This window comes from Anolis carolinensis, chromosome 1 (genome assembly GCF_035594765.1).
Source record: "Anolis carolinensis isolate JA03-04 chromosome 1, rAnoCar3.1.pri, whole genome shotgun sequence".
Classification (NCBI taxonomy): domain Eukaryota; kingdom Metazoa; phylum Chordata; class Lepidosauria; order Squamata; family Dactyloidae; genus Anolis; species Anolis carolinensis.
Genome location: NC_085841.1, coordinates 235,582,370 through 235,603,626, shown reverse-complemented (window position 1 = coordinate 235,603,626; position 21,257 = coordinate 235,582,370). Strand labels below are relative to the sequence as shown.

At 40.1% G+C, this 21,257-nt stretch overlaps 1 protein-coding gene across 1 annotated transcript in view; it reads left to right on the top strand.

Annotated features, from left to right (window-relative positions):
• Window positions 1-21,257, top strand: part of LOC100564895 (lectin) — a 41,325-nt gene that overhangs the window by 1,154 nt on the left and 18,914 nt on the right. The window contains exon 2 of the mRNA XM_062967132.1: window positions 4,252-4,413. The gene's annotated coding sequence lies outside the window, so the exon portion shown is untranslated. The remainder of the gene's footprint in view (window positions 1-4,251; window positions 4,414-21,257) is intronic.

The following is a 21,257-nucleotide window of genomic DNA, read 5'->3' as shown; positions in this document are numbered from 1 at the left end:
TGCAAGGATGTTGCCTAGGGGATGCCCAGATGTTTTAATGTTTTTACCATCCTTGTGGGAGACTTCTCTCATGTCCCTGCATGGGGAGCTGGAGCTGATTGAAGGAGCTCATCCGTGCTCTGCTCTCCCTGGGTTGGATTCGAACTGGCAACCTTCAGCAACTCAACCTTCAAGTCAGCAGTCCTGCCAGCACAAAGGTTTAACCCATTGTGCCACCGAGGGCTACTGTTTCCAGTGAAGGAATGGCTAAATTAGAAACAACTTATCCTTATCGTTTCTTGGCTTCCCTTCCCTGCCATCTGACCGCAACACAATCAGTTTATTTTTACCTATACCTCTGAATTTCAAAAGCATCCAGGTATGTAATTTTAAGGAAACAGTAAAGTCTAAAGACTAGGATTGTTTTCCGAGCTGTATGGCCATGTTCCAGAAGTATTATCTCCTGACGTTTCACTCGCATCTATGGCAGGCATCCTCAGAGGTTGTGAGGTACATGGCCATACAGCCCGGAAAACATACAACAACCCTGTAATTCCGGCCATGAAAGCCTTCAACAACACTAGGATTGTTTCTTCCCAATCTAGAAAAGGAATGCAGTGTTAAACTGAATCAAGGGATCTTCCCAGAACTAGAGCCAACCTTTAATACTGTTATCAAAGAAAGTTAAGAGATCCGCAGTCTTACAATTAGACGGCATTGTGCAATAATGCTATCTGCTTCTGCATCACAGATTTTTCTATAATAAGAAAAAAGTTTAATGGTGGATGACAGTGTCTCTGAAGTGCTCCCAAAATTCAGTGAGACAAGTGTCACTTGAAATTGCACATTCTCAAATCCTGCTCTGCTTGATTAAAACAAGAGACACCATTTTAAAGTTCTGTTTCTAGAAAAAAATATTTCCCTCCAAGGATTTAAACAAACTTAATTTTTAAGATACGCCAACATTGACAGGAGATTTCTGAAGCTGTCAGAGTGCCCCCTCCCCTTCAGAAAGAGTTCTTTGGGCAAAAACCCTTCAAGGCTTAAAAGCATCGAGAAGTGCTTGTTAAGAGAGAAATCTGGCCCCAAACCACAAAATGATTTTTGTTCCCCAAAGAAGCAATGTATTTTTAGGCTCAATTAGTGATGTGTGTGTGCTGTGCATGCAGGTGACGGGAGGGGGATTCCTCCAGTCAGATTATTCATGCTGCTAACAACCCATATAGCTACTCCTCCATTCCTCCCTTAACAGATATTATGGCTGTTGCCCTACAAAGCTTTTGTTGTGCTACCATCCTTTCCCAAACATGAAATTCTATTGCTGATCCATCCAGACACCTTTGTCTCCCATTTGTAACTCTCCTGAGTTACGTTTTTCAATTAGTAGGTAACCTTAGGAGCCTTGTGTCAGAAACCATGTTCTGGGACACGAAAAAAGGTAGACGTGATGACGACGATGATGGTGGTGGAGGAGGAGGATTTGATCATTGGGACATACAATTTTGAAAATGAAGGAGATTGCATAATAAAAGCTTGGAAGCACCCAAAAAGGGGTGGGAAATCATCAGAAAGACACTTCACACTTCTTCACAGTGCAAATCAACTATACTGCGTTAGATCGACAAACACCACACATGCTTCATGATCTCATCTAACAATACCACTACCATTCTTAAAATTTCATAAGTGCTCCATTATCTTTCTTCTCTCCTGGACTCCCCCCCCCCCTTCTCTTTTTCGTCTTGATCTTTAACTGAAGAGTACAGCCTTTGCAGATAAAACTAATGCCTGTCAGGGTTTTGTTTTGTTTTGGTTTTTTTTGTGTCAGGAGTGACTTGAGAAACTGCAAGGACGTTGCCCAGGGGACACCCAGATGTTTTTTGATGTTTTCACCATCCTTGTGGGGGGCTTCTCTCATGTCCCTGCATGGAGCTGGAGCTGATAGAGGGAGCTCATCCGTGCTCTCCCTAAATTGGATTCAAACCAGCAACCTTCAGGTCAGCAACCCAACCTTCAAGTCAGCAGTCCTGCCAGCACAAGGGTTTAACCCTCTGTGCCATTGGGGGCTGCATCAGTCAGGTGATAACTCCGTTATTATCAACACTAGACACATGCACCAATGTGCATGTGTAAAGTACAGTAGTCTCTCACTTATCCAACATAAACGGGCTGGCAGAATGTTGGATAAGAGAATATGTTGGATAATAAGGAGAGATTAAGGAGAAGCCTATTCAACATCAAATTAGGTTATGATTTTACAAATTAAGCACCAAAACATCATGTTATACAACAAATTTGACAGAAAAAGTAGTTCAATATGCAGTAATGCTATGTAGTAATTACTGTATTAATGAATTTAGAACCAAAATATCACGATATATTGAAAACATTGACTACAAAAATGCATTGGATAATCCAGAATGTTGGATATTACGGCTCTTGTATAAGGTCTGGTGGATGAATGGCATAAGCACTTTGCATTGTTTTAAACTTTGTATATTGTATTTTATGACTATTTTATGACTGTTTTAACTGTTTTAATTGTTTTAGTTTATTGTATATCGGTGTAACGGCATCAATTGCCACTTGTAAGCCGCCCTGAGTCGCCTCGGGTGAGAAGGGCAGGGTATAAATAATTGAAATAAATAAATAAATAAGTGAATGTTGGATAAGTGAGACTCTACTGTAACTCTTGTCTAAAACATGGCACAATTCAAAATAGTCTTCACCAAGGGCAATGCACTTGTGCCACCTTTGAACCCCTTCATCAAATCCAGGCATTGCCTGGTCAAAGGACATCTTCCATTTTGCCTACATCATCGAAATGCTATCTCTGAAGCCTTTCCTTCATTCAACCAAGAAAATGGAAGTCTGAGCTTGCCAGATCTGGGATATAAGGGGAACGTGGTACCCCTGGCCATCCCATTTGTGCAAAGAAACATGGGGTCATGCATCATTGTGGTGTAACTGAATTGTATTCCGTCATTTCTTTTGGCCTTTTCTTATGGATGCCTTCTCAACGTTTCTGAAGTGATGTAAACTTTGCACTGTTGATGAGCTTCAGTATGACCCAGGGACCAAGGATCAGTCCATGGAGTGGCAGCAGGCCACCTACCCTAGACCTCAGGCTTTCAAAAGCCAGTGCCCAGCACAGAAGATTATTGCAAATGTCTCTGGGTTGACAGGGTTGTGTTTTTGCTTGATTTCCTCAAGTGTGGAATAACAATAAACAGCAAGCACTGCATTTCATCACCCTGGAAACTGGCTGGCTTGGGCTTCATTTTAAGAGTCAAAGTTTAAAACATCTGGAGGCCCAAAGGATGAGAGTCACTGACCTAATATAACTCAGATGTCACTGCCTCGTCTCTTGCAGTTTGATCAGTGCTTTGGGCTCAAGATAAACAGGGTCAAACTATTTTTTTCCTTTTTCAAATGGCAGTGAACAAAAAAAATCTCTTTATTATTATTTCTTTATTTCTTTATATTATTATTTATTATTATTTCTATCCCACGTTTCTCCGCATCGGACACAAGGCAGCAATTAATGATATGACACAGCCCAATAAAAAATTAAAAACAAGGCAAATACAAAAAAATTTAAAAATAATATGGACACAAAGTTAAAATACAGTTAAAATACTGTAAACATACTACAGTAGAGTCTCACTTATCCAAGCTAAATGGGCCGGCAGATAATAAGGAGAGATTAAGGAAAAGCCTATTAAACATCAAATTAGGTTATGAATTTACAAATTAAGCACCAAAACATCATGTTATACAACAAATTTGACAGCAAAAGTAATTCAATATGCAGTAATGTTATGTTGTAATTACTGTACTTATGAATTTAGCACCAAAATATCATGATATATTGAAAACATTGACTACAAAAATGGCTTGGATAAGCGAGGCTTGGATAAGTGAGACTCTACTATAATAAAATTATATTTAAAAGCTCAACATCCCCCCTAAAATCGTACCCACACTCTCCCCAATGGTATTCTTAAGAGAATACTATTAGCAAAATACATAGGTTAAGAAGACCCCTTAAAATCTCAAAGCTGATGTTAAAAGATGCTCTTCTTTGTTATGTCACCATTTTCTTGACAGGTAAGTATCAAAATCTTCATATTTGTCACTGAAGGAAAAAAAATCTTATTTTGGTATAGCATAGCTATATCCATCCTACCACACTTCCAGGCTGACTCAGGTGAACTGCATGAATGCAGTTACCGTACTTGACATTATTCTAAAGGTGTATTTTGTCTCTAGGAGCCGACTAAAGTGATCTTGAGGAAGCAGAAAGACGAAACAATGACTGCAGCTATGCTGTAGAATTAAGGCAGTTTGACACCTCTTCAATTGCCATGAGTCAGTACTATAGTCTGCCCCATCTTATTCCAGAGTGGCTCTTGCCACATGAACAGTCTCCAGGTAAGCATTTAATCAGTGTACAACAAATGTTAAAGACTGGTCCCTGATCACTGTCATGCCCACACACCACAGCAGCCTTCAAACTATGATAACACTCTAGTGATCTAGTCTAATTTCTTAATCTCTGCTTTAAAAAAGCTTTATTTTGCCATCTGGGGGCCATTGCATTTGAGGATGTTCTTGAGAGCTTGCAGAAATTATGGCATATGTGCTATTTATCTCTTGCTATTGCACACAATGCAGAATAGCAGCAACTTACTGTGATGATGTTGAGTTCACCACCTCCATCTGATTTTATTACTGCTTTTTCCATAATGAAAAAACCCCCAGCATTCCTAAATATGCTTTTCATTGTCCATTCTTTATACAATTCAAAGTTACCTATATGATAATGGAATAGGTGGTCCAAAAATGACATTACAAGGCATGAGGAGTCTAGAGCAAGATCTTCATGCCCAATATGTTACCATCAAAAACAAATGATGAAGTTTCCTTCTAAATGGGAGGAATGAAAATATAAGATTTGGAATCATTTATCCTGTCTCCATTCTCAACCATGATGTAGATTCATCATTCCTCTAAGCCACCGGTGGCTCAATGGGCTAAACCCTTGTGCCGGCAGGACTGATGACTTGAGAGTTGGGTTACTGACCTGAAGGTTGCTGGTTGAAATCCAACCTGGGGAGAGCACGGATGAGTTTCCTCTGTCAGCTCCAGCTCCCCATATGGGGACATGAGAGAAGCCTCCCACAAAAATGGTAAAAATATCAAATATCTCCTGAGCAATGTCCTTGCAGACGGTCAATTCTCTTATACCAGAAACAACTTGCAGCTTCTCAAGTCATTCCTGACCTGAAAAAAAATCATTCCTGTAGATTTGTGGCTGTTATATTACAGTTGAACTAAATCTTAAGATTTGGTACAACTAAGCCTCCCAGCTTAGACAAACTGTATGCACTTTTTTGAAATTTAAACTTTTTATTTTGTCCTATAGCAGCTTCTTTATTTTTCTGCCATAACTTAAGTCACACATCATTGTATAAGATGGGTATGGTCTAAAATAAAAAAATAAATATTTTGAAAGTGTAAGCATCTTTAATAATGTAATTCTACCCAATACAGAGAAGTTCACTGATCTTCATAATTTTCTACAAGTTCCTACATTTAATGCTTCACAGCATGAGTTCTCTCTGGATTTGCTGTTTTGTGGCATATGCTGTGGGATGCAGCATAGCCTTTTTCATCTGTATGCATCATTTTTGTAACTTGGGGCATACCTATATAAAAAAATCTGTAGACGTTTCACATCAATTTCTCAGCAATGGCTTCCAGCAAAGAGGACAGGAATTTGGAGGTAGGCGAGGATGTTGTCTCTGCTCCAAAATAAAATGTGACAGCAACAGTCTTGGTCACACAATAGCTTACAATAGAAACCGTTTTCCATTGTTTTCTGCAGCCCTGTAGACCTCATGAAAAAGAAAATCACATCTTGAAGAAAGAAGACTCACAGGCTATGACAGTCGTCTTTAAATATTTGAAGGGATGCCATGTAGAAGATGGAGTGAGCTTGTTTTCTGCTGCTCTAGAGACTAGAGAACAGATCCAAGGGATCCAAATTACAACAAAAGACTACCTAAACATTAGGAAGATGCTCCTGATGGTAAAAGCTGCTTGATAGAGGAATAGGCTGTCTCGAAAGGTGTTCTTTAAACAACATTCATCTGGAGTTCTTTAAACAACATTTTCAACCTGGCCAACCAAGATGTCCCCTAGGTGAAAAACCCTCAGGCTTTGAAGCCACAAGACTACTCAGTCCCATTCAACCTGGCCTAGCAAGGATGCCCTATGTAGAAAGCAGCCAGGCTTTTAAGCTGCAAAACTATTCAGTGCAATTCAAGATGGCCAAACAATGATTCCCCTACAAAGTAGCCAGGCTCTTTGATTGAGGGTGCTACTCCAGAAAACAGCCAGGCTTTGAGGCTGCAAGGCTATTCACTGCAATTTCACCTGGCCAACAAATGATTCCCATAAGCCACAGCAACGCGTGGCCGGGCAAAGCTAGTGCCTTTATGAAATTCTTTTCACCTTTGACTCTGCTGCAATAACACAAATTGTCCCTCAGTTATTACTTCTTTTGTTCCACAACCTGGGAAAAAGTGCTCCAACTCAGTCCTGGAATCTGTTTCCAAGTTGTCTCTCTCTCTCTCTCTCAGATTAAACCTTTCCTGATATATTTGGCACTAGAGATTTATCAAAATCAATAGAAAACCAAACTATTGAATTCCTCCTCCACATTGTATCTTGCTCCAAAGAGGCTGCATCCTCTTTCTCAGAGACTGGTTTTTCAACATTTCCACACAGCCCCTTCCAGCTTTCAGATACAGCCCAGCTGTTCCATGGCCCACATGACTTCCCTCAGCAACAGGAAACAGGTGCTCTCTTCATGAAAAGAAGTGGTCAAGAGTGTCAGATATTGTTTGAGGAAGGGGGTTGGTGTGGACTCGCCCTGCCTGACCATAAAAAAGAGGCACAATGAGCTTATGGTTGTGCACCAATTGTATTGCCATGCCATGAGCTTCCTTGTATTGTTCCTATGTCTCTCTCACTCTGTCTGCCCTATATCCCAAGATCTGATCCTAGGTTATCTGCTTTGAACTGGGTTATATGAGTCCACACTGCCAGATAAGCAGATAATCTGGGATCAGATCCTGGGATATAAGGTAGTGTAGATCCAGCCCCAGGCTCTTTCTACATTGCCATATAATCCAGATTATCAAAGCAGATAATCCACATTATCATTTTTGAACTGGATTATATGAGTCTACACTGCCAAATAATCCAGTTCAAAGCAGATAATCTGGATTTTATATTTCAGTGTAGAAGGGTGGTTGCCCTCTTTGGCTATTCTACTCCCTCTATCCTTTCTTCCCAAAGGACCTGCCCATCCCATCTTGGCAAATTCCTGATTAAAAGTTGTGACACTTTTCTACTGAAAATGGCCATACTTGTGGATTTGGTAATATAAAGGAAGTTGTCATCCTGGAAGAATGAGGTAACACATGCATATTGGGCTTAGAAACTAGTCTGAGTGACCCTGGTTTAAACACTAAAGTGTTTGAGGCTGGATGGCCATCTGTCGGGAGTGCTTTAAATGAGATTTCCTGCTTCTTGGCAGGGGGTTGGACTGGATGGCCCATGAAGTCTCTTCCAACTCTATGATTCTATGATTTTAACTGTGACCCATCTACACCACAAAATTATAGCATTATGATTCCACTTTAACTTTCATGGCTACATCCTGTGAAATCCTGAAACTGGGAGTTGAGGGATGGGAATTTAGAAATCTTAGCATGAGAGAGAGCTCGACTGCCCCACCAAACTACAAATCTCATGATACAATGTGATGGTACCATGACAGTAAAAGTGGAATATAGCACAATATTTATGGAGCGTGAACAGGTCTTGGAGTGCAGGACTTGTTTCCCAGAGTTGATTTAGCTTGATTATGATTCAAGCAAATAAAGACTCAGTTTGGCAGACAGATTAGCAATATTGATTTAACATTACGTCTACTGATATAAAAACATGAATACTAACAAAACACATTATGCTCTAGCTAGTATATAGTCTTTCTTCCTTTTTTAAAACTTGTTTATTTAGTTGTTTATATTCAACCTTTCTCCCAGGATGCAACCCAAGGCAGCATACAGAAAGGCTAAAGCCAGATAAAACTTTAAGAATTGAAATGCGTTCTAATAAGTTATCACACGGCACTGTGATAATGCCCAGTTTGGCACCCATATTGGAAGAAAGAAAGGACAGAAATCAAATCAAATCAATCAGATAAAGTTATTTATGTTCTACATGACAAGTAGCAATTTTATCTAATAATCAACCTGATCCTGTATGGATTTGCTTAATTCTCACATATTATGTCCTGTGACAGTAAATTCCACAATTTATCTATGTAGTCTGTTAAGGAGTTCTCATCTTTATCAAATCTCACATCGTTTAGCCTCATTGGATAAGCTTAATTTTTAATATCACAAGAGAGACAGAAGGATATTTCACTATACATTTTCTCTGCTCCTAGCTTAATTTTTTAGCTAGGAGCCTTTTAGCCTTTATATCCCCACTTATTTGCCCTAAAGAAACAATTCAGGGCCAAGATCCTGTGTTGAAGATGGCAGCAGAAAAGTTCCATAGGCGGAGTGTCTCTCCCACAACTTACCCCATTTTTTTTAAGCTTTGAAACCCTCCCATGGCCATTTAGTGACTAGTGAAGAGTGGAGGAAAAGCATAGTGTTTTTCAACCTGGTGGTCGGGACCCTTGGGGGGGGGGGGATCGTGAGGGGGTGACAGAGGGGTCGCCAAATATCATCAGAAAACACATATTTCTGATGGCCTTAGTTAATTGTAGGTTAACTATAAAGCCCAGCAACTACAATTCCCAAATGACAATATCAATCCGCCCCAACCCCACCAATATTCAAATTTCGGTGTATCAGATATTTGTGCCAAATTTGGTCTGCATCCATCATTGTTTGGGTTCACAGTGCTCTCCGGATGTAAGTGAACTACATCTCTCCTCACTGTCAATTCCTCCCAGATCCCTCCAGTACTTTCTGTTGGTCATGGGGGTTTGGTGTAGGAAGTTTGGCCCAATTCTATCGTTGGTGGTGTTCAGAATGTTCTTTATTGTAGGTGAACTATAAATCCCATCAACTACAACTCCCAAATATCAAGGTCTATTTCCCCCGAACTCTACCAGTGTCCACATTTGGGCACATTGAGTATTTGTGCCAAGTTTAGTCCAGACCCATCATTGTAAGAGTCTACAGTGCTCTCTGGATGTAGGTGAACTACAACTCCAAAACTCAAGGACAATGGCCACCGAACTCTTCCAGTTCTGTGTGCCAAGTTTGGTTTTATTCCATTGCTGGTGGAGTTTATTTATTTATTTACAACATTTATACCCTGCCCTTCTCACCCAAGGGGACTCAGGGCAGCTTCAGGAGTTCAGAATGCTCTTTGATTGTAGGTTAACTATAAATCCTAGCAACTACAACTCTCAAATGACAAAATCAATCCCCCCCCAACTATACCAGTATTCAAATTTCGGCATATCAGGTATTTGTGTCAAATTTGGTCCAGTGAATGAAAATACATCCTGGATATCAGATACTGACATTATAATTCATAATAGTAGCCAAATTACAGTTTTGAAGTAGCAACGAAAATAATTTTATGGCTGGGGGTCACCACAATATGAGAAACTGTATTAAGGGGTCGCAGCATTACGAAGGTTGAGAACCGCTGCATTAGCAAAACATCTGGCCATGCCCTTATAGCTGAACAAAGAATGATGACATCCACTAGGTCCTCTAGGTCTTGGCAGGTGATGTCATGATTTTGCACCTAGTCATGGAAACGCTTCTCCTATGGCACTGAAAGGCTATTGGGATAGGAGAGGGCTGCAGCATCTATCTGATATATCCTGAGGAAGCTTGCTGCAGAGAGTGGAAGGGAATGCAAACTCTGCAGCAACAACAATAAAAAAGATGTATGCAGGCATGTACAATAGTCTCCCTTATCCATAAGGGATATACTGTACACCAAGAACCTAGTGGAAGCCTGAAACTGCAGGTAGTCCTGAATCCTATATATCATTTATATTTTTCTGTATTTTGTTGTATTTCTACACTATTGCACTATTGAGTGTTCTGTAAGCGGCCCCAAGTCCCTTTGGGGAAATGGTGGTGGGATACAAATAGAGCCTATTATTATTATTATTATTATTATTATTATTATTATTATTATTATTATTATTATTATTTTATTATGACACAGCAAACAAGATAGATATGCTGGATTTCATATCACAAAATCACAAGTCGAACACTTCCCAAGTGTCTAGGACTGTGTGATGTATTTTCAGATGATGCGTGCACATCCCAGTAGGGTGGCCTTTTGCAGTTGGCAGATCGTAATTTTGTCAATGTCTGTTGTTTCCAAATGACGGCTGAGATCTTTTGGCACGGCATCCAGTGTGCCCATCACCACCGGGACCACCTGCACTGGTTTCTGCCAGAGTCTTTGAAGTTCAATCTTGAGGTCCTGATAGCGGTTGAGTTTTCCCTGTTGTTTTTCATCAATGCGACTGTCACCTGGGATGGCAACATCAATGATCCAAACCTTGTTCTTTTCCACAACTGTGATGTCTGGTGTGTTGTGTTCCAGAACTTTGTCAGTCTGGATTCAGAAGTCCCACAGTATCTTTGCGTGCTCATTTTCCAATACTTTTGCTGGTTTGTGATCCCACCAGTTCTTTGCTGCTGGCAGGTGGTACTTGAGGCATAAGTTCCAATGAATCATTTGGGCCACATAGTTGTGCCTCTGTTTGTAGTCTGTCTGTGCAATTTTCTTACAGCAGCTGAGGATATGATCGATGGTTTCGTCAGCTTCCTTGCACAGTCTGCATTTTGGGTCATCAGCTGATTTTTCGATCTAGGCCTTAATTGCATTTGTTCTGATGGTTTGCTCCTGGGCTGTAAGGATCAGGCCTTCTGTCTCCTTCTTCAGGGTCCCATTCGTGAGCCATAGCCAGGTCTTCTCCTTATCAGCTTTTCCTTCAATTTTGTCAAGGAACTTTCCATGCAATGTTTTTTGTGCCAGCTGTCAGCTCTAGTTTGTAGTGCAGTTTTCTTGTACTGGTTTTTTGTCTGCTGTGCTTTGAGGAGTTTCTGATTTTTGACTTCAATCAAAATTATTATTATTATTATTATTATTATTATTATTATTATTATTATTATTTTTATATACTATAGTATCATTTTTCTCATACATACTGATTAGGCACACTTCCCTTCTGTTTTGCTTACATTAGAACAGAATTATCTCTCTTTCTTTCTCTCCTCCCTAAATGCATTTAAAAATATTCTACTAAATTAACATCTGTCCCACTAGATTAGATCAAAGATTAGGGTGGGTATATCATACAAAAAATGCATTACCAAAGAAAGAGAACAAAGTATGATACTAATTTCTACAAGCACATTTATATTTAATGACTCTCACTTAAGACGAAGTGTAGTGCTTCTCAACAGGATGGGGAAGACTGTAGCCAGGTCATGTGTGATCTGAGTACTAATGAAACTTGTCAGGAAAGCTCCTCTACCTCTGTCAAAGGATAGGGGGGAGTCAACAAAAATATTTCCCGTAATGCTCCTCAAGGCCCTGTAGAGAGCATGGATGTCTTTTTGCCACATTTTTATGTTTTCTGAGCAATTTGGGACCTTTTAAAAATAAGAGGATGATTCCACTGTCACCCTTTGTCTGCAAACAATTTCCTACTCCTAAGCACTGCAAAGGAAAAAAGCCTATTTGATGGGTATGTTATATCACAGTCAGCTGCTGCTGACTGCAGACGACACCCTGGAGTAAACCCATCCTGTGTCTTCGTGTTATCCTCTATCACACAGAATTATTGACATATCTCTTTCAAAGATGTAAATACATGAGCTTTGAAAGGGCCATACTTAGAACAGAATATAGAAGATCTGTTACTGTGGCACTGGACAGATGGAATGTATACAGTAGAGTCTCACTTATCCAACATTTGCTTATCCAACGTTCTGGATTATCCAAAGCAGTTTGCTTCCCGTCCCGATCCACAGCTATTTCTCTAGACAGTAAGGATTGAACTTTTTATGGATTTAATTTCCAACAATGTTGCTACTGTAAGTTCATTTTATGCAATTCTATCTTTATTTGTAGTCAATTTGTTAGTAGCCAATGTTTTTGTAGTCAATGTTTTCAATATATTGCGATGTTTTGGTGCTAAATTCATAAATACCGTAATTACTACAAAACGTTACTGTGTTTTGGACTACTTTTTCTGTCAATTTGTTGTAAAACATGATGTTTTTGTAGTTTAATTTGTAAAATCATAACGTAATAATAGGCTTTTCCTTAATAGGCTTTTCCTTAATCCCTCCTTATTATCCAAGATATTAACTTATCCAAGGTTCTGCCAGCCCGTTTAGCTTGGATAAGTGAGACTCTACTGTACTATGTTTGGAATATTTTACAAGGACAGTACTGCACAAACAAATTTGACAAGCGAATCTAGGATTTTGCATTTATGTAAAATGAATATTATTTTGCTTCTGCCCAATATGTAACTTGATAGTGCATTGAATCATGACTGATTTTGGAAACTAAACAGAGTCAGCCCTGGTTAGTACTTGGATAGGAGGCCACCCATAAACACCAGGCTACATGTCAGAAGAAGAAACTGGCAAAACCACCTCTGAGTATTTCCCATCTAAGAAAACCTTATGAAAATCATAAGGTCAACATAAGGCAACTGAAAGGGATGTGGAAACACATACACACACACACACACACACACATACTAGTTGGTACTACCAACTGGATTGAGACCCTGATCATCCTAGTCCTAAAATCAAATTGTTCTGCCACAATAGTATTGTCAAAGACAGCACGATGGCAAGCTTGCAACGATTTGGTACAATTGCACCATCTGGTGTCACTTGTCATTATGACAAAAGCCAGTAATTATTGGTGAGTCTATTCATTCTGCTCATGTAATGATTTAACTGCATGGAGCACATACTGTCTAAATATAACCTATTTACCAATAACAATACCTGCGCTTTCTTGGCCTATGTAAAACTTGCGTGAGGCTTATCTACAAATTATTCCATAGCAAGATGGACAATGCAGTCTGGTTTACAAACTCATACTCAGAATGTTGTTTATAATATCTACTCAATTTTGAACTGCCTCATCAATTTTACTGTATTGCTGTGGGAAGGGAGGTGCATTGGTCTGGAAAAGTGTACCCATTTATAATATCTAGATGTGAATATATAGATTCTAACTTTTGTGGAAATAGCCTATAATGAATTTTGTGGTGCGGTAGCGTATCTTCCATGGGTACATTTTAATATGTGTACAGTAGAGTCTCACTTATCCAACACTCGCTTATCCAACGTTCTGGATTATCCAACGCATTTTTGTAGTCAGTGTTTTCAATACATGTGATATTTTGGTGCTAAATTCGTAAATACAGTAATTACTACATAGCATTACTGTATATTGAACGACTTTTTCTGTCAAATTTGTTGTATAACATGATGTTTCGGTGCTTAATTTGTAAAATCATAACCTAACTTAATGTTTAATAGGCTTTTCCTTAATCTCTCCTTATTATCCAACATATTCGCTTATCCAACGTTCTGCCGGCCCATTTACGTTGGATAAGTGAGACTCTACTGTATTTGTGATATTTTTACAATGTTTATGTGTTTTACGTAATTATTCTGTAACCCGCCTCGAGTCACGAGGAGAGGTGGGTAAGACATAAAATTATTCTTCTTATTATTATTATTATTACTATTGTTGTTATTGTTATTATTATTAACTGTGTAAGTGAAAAAGTGCCCATTTAGTCAACACACATATATGCTTTTAATTTATTGTGATCTCACTTGGAATGGCAGTGCTGAGGTGAAAATACATTGTAGGAAAGTCATGTGGTGCCATTGCTCCTGTAATGATGTACAGTGGACCTTATTTTGATCCTATATGCCCTTCCATGAGAGTAGAGATCACATTGGATGGATAAAGCTTAATCCAGACCAGAGTTTTGAAATACTTCTTCACAACCAACATAGCTACCTGTAATGAGTTACTGCAGGATTTGTTGGAGAGGAGAATATGAGAATGGAACAGTCTCATGAGAAAAATGAACAATAGTTGGGAATGAAGTTATTTGATATAGAAATGAAGTCTGTCATCCTGTAGGGAGTTCACCTTGCTGTAAAATCAATATACAGTCATGAAGTTTAGAACTGCAGCATTGCACAATGGTTGCATCCCCAGGAAGGGAGTGTTGATGCAGCTGTGCTTTTGGGACCATTGCCCGAGTTGAGCAAGCAGCACAGCTGTTGTGCAGTTGTTCTGTTGCCCAACTGGATGGCACTTTGTGTGACATATTGCCCTTGCTTAATGATGAAACAAGGAGCATATGTGGAAGATATGCCACCCAACTGGACATTGGTAACCCAGACTTAAAGGCAGTGGAAGGAAAGGAGTGCCTGCACCAGCCTCTCATGGTGCCCCGCTGTGTGGTGGGAGCTCTAATTCACAACAAGACATTTTGTGTGGTGCCCCATGACGCATTGGGAGTCCCACTGCCAACGGGACATCTTATGCAGTGCCCCATTGCTCATGGTCACAATTCTCTAAAATGATTTCATGTCATGTCAGCTGTCATAATTTCCTTACACACTGCAACCCAACCAACAATTCTAATCCCTTTGAAAAGTTACATTCTCAAGCCAGTGTTCGAGGCCTTTTGTCAGGTTTTATGAAATCCCGTAGCCATACTTAAGTTTTTACTCACCACTAGTCTAGTAATCCATAGTAATTTAAAAATAACCAGAGGTTCAATAGGCAATACAAGAGTTATTTTTAGATGATGTTACAAGAAATGGCATTTAATTGTTTTCTATAGTACTATAAGAAGTAACCCCGGTGGCACAGCAGGTTAAACCACTTAGCTGCTGAACTTGCTGACCAAAAGGTCAGTAGTTTGAATCGGGAGAGCGGGGGGAGCTCCTACTGTTAGCCCCAGCTTCTGCCAACCTACCAGTTCGAAAAAATGCAAATGTGAGTAGATCAATAAGTACTGTTCCAGCGGGAAGGTAACGACGCTCCATGTAATCATTCCAGTCAAATGACCTTGGAGGTGTCTACAGACAATGCCGGTTCTTCGGCTTAGAAATGGAGATATGCACCAACTCCCAGAGTCAGACACAACTAGACTTCATGTCAGGGAAAACCTTTACCTTTAGCTTATAAGGAGTAATAGAAATGCTTTTTAAAAACTTGCCAACCTTGATTGCCAGCACGTTGTATACCAGGAGGGCCAATCATCTGTCACCGTTTTTATTTTAATTCTGGACCTGATACTGACAAGATACCAGGAACTACATGGCCAGATTTTCTGCTTGTCCTAAGGTTCACATGATACAATGCTCAAAAGGCATTTAGAAATACGAACACACACACACACACAGAGCTCATTAAATAACACAGCAGAAGAGGACATATCAGGTAATATGATACATTTCACAAGTAGTACAACTCTAGTGTGGAATATAAATTGTCATCATGGTAACTTTGGACTAGTTAAAACACATAATTTTCACAACAGAAACCAGGTAGTATCTTTACAGCAGCTGGCAGGGACTGCTAGAATGGCAATACAACTACAAGTTCTTCAACACTGGTTTAGACCTTCAAAATAAGGGGTAAGCACCACATAGCACATGTTTTCTACTTGTCTGAACGTATCTCCTCCTATGAGCCAGGAAGATCCCTAAGGTCATCTGGAGAGGCCCTGCTCTCGGTCCCGCCTGCCTCACAGGCACGGCTGGTGGGGACGAGGGACAGGGCCTTCTCGGTGGTGGCTCCCCGGCTGTGGAACACCCTCCCCAGAGAAATACAGCAAGCCCCAACCCTTTTGAGTTTTAGAAAAGCCCTGAAAACATGGCTATGTGCCCAGGCTTTTGAAGATTAAATGATAATGACGACCCGGACTGATTTATGGCTACAGCACGAGGATTTTGGAGGAATGGATTTTAATCATATGTTTTTATATTTTTTATATTGTTTTAATTGTTTTATTGGATTTTTATTGCTGTTTTAATTACGTATAGGCATCGAATTGTTGCCAATTTTGTACGCCGCCCTGAGTCCCTTCGGGTGAGAAGGGCGGGATATAAATGTTGGAAATAGATTTTCTATATAGTCACATTTTTTCATCTTTCTTCCTTTGGTTTTTAATATTTCTAACTCCATTTCTTGACTTTGACTAGCTAGCATCTTCTAAACCAGTGGTTCTCAGTCTATGGGTCTCCAGGTGTTTTGGCCTACAACTCCCAGAAAGCTCAGCTAGTTTACCAGCTGTTAGAATTTCTGGGAGTTGAAGGCCAAAACATCTGGAGACCCATAGGTTAAGAACCACTGTTAAACGAATAATCATATTTTATAAAACTTAACCAAGAGGGTTCCTGCCTACCATTGTGGTTTTGTAATGCAATCTAATTTTGTGTATGTTTATTCAGAACTTATTTCCATCTAAATTCACTGGGGCTTAGTCTTAATTGCATGTGCCTAGGATTACAGACACAGGCTGAGAGAAGGCTGCCCTCTCGACCCACAATTGGTTTCTTTATTACATTTATCCCTTTTCTTCTTCTATAATGCTCAAAGTAGCTTACTGAGCCAGGTGATCTCTTATCTAGTTGGTGCCATTATTGTGTAACCACTACTGTAGATGAATCTATATGAGTTTCCCCCCAGCAAGATATGTTCAGAGGGGCTTGTCATTGTCTTCCACTTTAAGCTGAGGTCCTTATCACACTATGCTATTATGTATTCAAAAACCCCCACTTCAGATGTACTTATTATGACAGCTAATGCAATTATCATCATACCATTTGCCTTGCTTTGTGCATCATGATTAGTTTGCTTCAATTATTGAAAAAAAGCTGCAATAACACAATTATGACACAACGTAATCACAGCACAGCCATTACTGCCCAAATCTTTCATCATGAGAAGTGACACAGGAAGAGAAATAGATCAAACTATCTCCCACCATTTTTGATATTTTTCTCCTGTGGAAAAGAAAAATGCTTTTCACACTGCAATCTGCCCTCACACTTATGAGTTTGATTTGATTATTCACAGATATGATTAAAATGTTCTCTCCAGGAATCTCTAGGTCCTCCACTGCAACTCTATAGTTAACGTTAACTTGAAGTTGTAATGGTAAAGGACCTAGAGATTGCTAGGGGAAAAAATAGTGCTATTAATGCATTTTTTTTCACTTGTGTGCTGGTCCTGTGTCCCTAACCCATGTTTCAGATTGTCTTGTTTAAAGATCACTCCACGAAACTTATTAAATCATAATAATACCATTACAGCATAACATAATCTATTACATCATTATTGTGGGAACGCTGTGGTGTGAGATACTGAGGGAAAGCAGTAGAGAGATTTTTAGAAAACACATCCAGTAAAATCACCTGAATAGTGGCTTTCACTGGTTAACAGGTCAAGAATTAATCATTCTTGCACTATAGCAGCAAACAATTTATATATATTTCAAAACATAGAAAAAATCTGAAAAAGAGTGTATAACACTGAAGACACAGGTATCTTCTTGGAAACACTGGAAGTAGCCTGAGGCTTCCCTGCTGGAGATTTCCTTGGGATTCCCTAAGGAGAGGCCGCACCTGCAGGGCACTAATCCATCATTTTTGCAATGAAGTGGAATATGACTCCAGCATATAAACTAGCTATTGAATCACAGCAGGAAAAGGGATCATTTGTAGATTATTTCCAGAATGGAAAAAAAGCATTCCCAAAACCTGCCAGCATGACAACACTGGGAGAACAACAACTTTGTTCAATAAGGGACAAAAGGACAATTAAACCACTGCTATGATGATATACAGTGTTCCCTCACTACTTCATGGTTCGCTTTTTGCGGGCTCGCTGTTTCGTGGTTTTTAAATAAACACTAAAATAATATTATAAATCATAAAATAATATTATAAATCCCTCTTTCTACATCCTTCCTAAGGAAAAGCCTAAGGAAGGAAGGAGGGCGGGAGGGAGGGAGGGAGGAGAAACCGAAGGGAGAGAAAAGGAGGCTGAAGCAGCTTTGTTTTCGCCTCACAAGGCAGCGGCGGCAGCGGGAGTGTCCCTATATAGCATCCAAATATAGCATTCCCTACATCATGGATGTTCACTTTTCGCAGGAGGTCCTGGAACATAACCCCCGCGATAAGTGAGGGAACACTGTAATGTAATGGTGTGGGTTTTTTTTCGTGTCTGGAATGACTTGAGAAACTGCAAGTTGCTTCTGGTGTGAGAGAATTGGCTGTCTACAAGAATATTGCCCAGGCGACTCCCTGAAGTTTTTGATGTTTTTACCATCCTTGTGGGAGGCTTCTCTCATGTCCCCACATGGAGCTGGAGCGGATAGAGGGAGCTCATCCGCGCTCTCCCTGGATTAAATTCGAACCAGCAACCTTCAAGTCAGCAACCCTACCTTCAAGTCATCAATCCTGCCTATCATTAGGGGGAGTGAACTCATGTTTCAGATTTTAGGCATCACAAAAGAGCAGCAATTTGTTAGTTTTGCTGTTACTATATATAAATATTTACTGCCAGAGATAGGGAGAAGTACAAAATCAGCTGAATTTTCAGTCTTATCTGTCAACAATAATTTGCCTAGCTTTGAATAACGTACACCATGACCTGAAGAGCTATGGGGTTCCACTTGCTCCGCTTCAGTTTCTTGAATCAGCTCAGTGTGGATGTAAATTCCATTGACATTGATGAGTTCTATTTCCAACTTATTGTGATTACAGAAACAAAGCATGTTAATTTATCTATGCACCATAGCTGTAGACCTTTCCCATTGTCTTGTTTTTAAATGTGCCTCTCTGTACTGGAAGTTGGTTTTTTTAAACATCTCACCTTTAAGCACTAGGCACTTCAAATTCTGTTACTGAAATGCTTGCAGGTTTTTAGGGTGCAGAAACCCCATTGCCATGACAGTGTTCTTTTCTCACACCTAAATCCAAAAAGATATCAGACACTGAGTAGGAATTTGGTCTACTCAGGTTTAACTAAGAACCAGGGCCCATTTACACTACAGAATTACAGCATCATGCTTCCACTTTAAGTGCTGTTGTTCCATTTTGCAGAGTCCTTTGGTCAAAAGCACCAGAGGAGCACTCTGTCTGAAAATTCCAAATGCCCTTTCCAAAACTGCAAATTCCACGATTCCATAGATTGGAACCATGGAAATGAAAGTGGAATTAAAGAGCTAGAAGTCTGTAATGTGACTGGGGTCTCTATTGTTGAGAGCAATTGAATAAAAACATACAAAATGAGGCTACATACGATAGGTATCACAGATTCAGGGGAATGTTTGAAAAAAGTATTTCTATGTCTTCTAAAAGCTCAGCACCTAGCATTGACTTACCTTACTCTTGTTGCCAGAATTTCATAATTACACAGTACAGAATGATGAAATTCTGGAAAAAGCATTAAGGTAAACCAATGCCAGGCACTGAATTTAAGAAATTTAAAAAACATTTTCAAACATTTTCCCATATGCATATCAACTAGAAATATGTTTTCACTTTATCAGGAACACATCTCCAAAAAAGATACAACAAAGTGTTCCCTTCCCATAGAATAGTCCCCTCCTGACTGTGCTTCTGTTGGCAAGCAAAACATTTTTATTGCAGCAGACTTTAGAAATGAGGTGTTTTAAAGAAAGGGGAATTTGAGGGGAAAGTTAGGGTATTAATAAAATTATCCGGCTTCTCATCTTTTACACCACCCACCATCAACAGGAAAGATCCTGAAAAGAAGGTACCTCGTGTATCTTTGTTTCCCATGTGTGTGGGGGGTTTTTTTATTATTATTATTACTGGCAGGTACGTTCTTGAGCAGTGGTTCCTAAAGGGATCTCCAGATCTCCCCAAAACCACATTAACAAAAGTGAGGAATTCTGAGACTTGAAGCCTAATTATCTGGAGCCTCCTCCACCCAGAATCACTATTCTAGGCCTCTTTTATAAATGCTTTAAAATTGCAATCCTATACATAGTTGCCTTGGATTATGTCCAACTAAATATGCTGAGTCTTTCTTGCTTCATTTTTTGGGAAAGAGACAGTCCTAATGTTCTTATATGGAAAATACCCTCACGTATTAGAAAGCATGAAAAGTGGTTTTAGCTCATGGTTGGGAGTGACTCACCTCTTCATTTTTTTTCACACACATATATTTAGGCCATGCAGGGCTGGCCCTAAACAATTTTCAAGTGTAAGCAAACTGTATTTTGCCCCGACCCCCACCCACCCACCCAAATGCAGTGAGAGTGGAAGAAAAGAGCCATGGAGATTTCCCCAAAGTGCGGGGAGGGAGGAGTTTCCTCCTTCCGGCCAAGGCCCGGCGTTGGGAAATGTGGGGCACGCTGCTGTTTCCTAGAACTTTTGTTTTCCCGCCTCTCTCTCGCTCTTTCTGGGCACTGTACCAGGTGCCTCAATAACACCACCAGGGGATTGGCGCCTTCCGCATTTGCGTACTTTGCTTACTGGTTCAGCCGCCCCCGGCCATAGGAGCCCCCAGTGGCACAGCAGATTAAACTGCTGAGCTGCTGAATTTGCTGACCGAAAGGTCGGCAGTTCGAATCCGGAGAGCAGGGTGAGCTTCTGCTCTTAGCCCCAGATTCTGCCAACCTAGCAGTTTGAAAACATGCAAATGTGAGTAGATCAATAGGTACCGCTCTGGCGGGAAGGTAACAGCGCTCCATGCAATCATGCCGGCGACATGACCTTGGAGGTGTCTACAGACAACACCGGCTCATCGGCTTAGAAATGGAGATGAGCACCAACCCCCAGAGTTCAACTCGACCAGACTTAATGTCAGGGGAAAACCTTTACCTTTACCTGTACAGGCCACCTCCTCTAGAAAGTCAGTATCTGAAGTGTGCAAAGACTGGGTATGATGTAGGAACACACAGAAGAGACATTTCTTTCTGCTGTTAATGTCTTTCAATGCTCACAATGCATCAGAGCCTGTCCTACCATTAGATAAAGTAAACCAAACTCTTCAACTGGTAGATGCTAGGGATCAGAGTTGGCATGCTCCCAGCTGTTTTTCTGGAATTCCGTTTTCCCTACTATTTTGGGTGACAAGTGTTTGTGAGCACCCTGCAACTG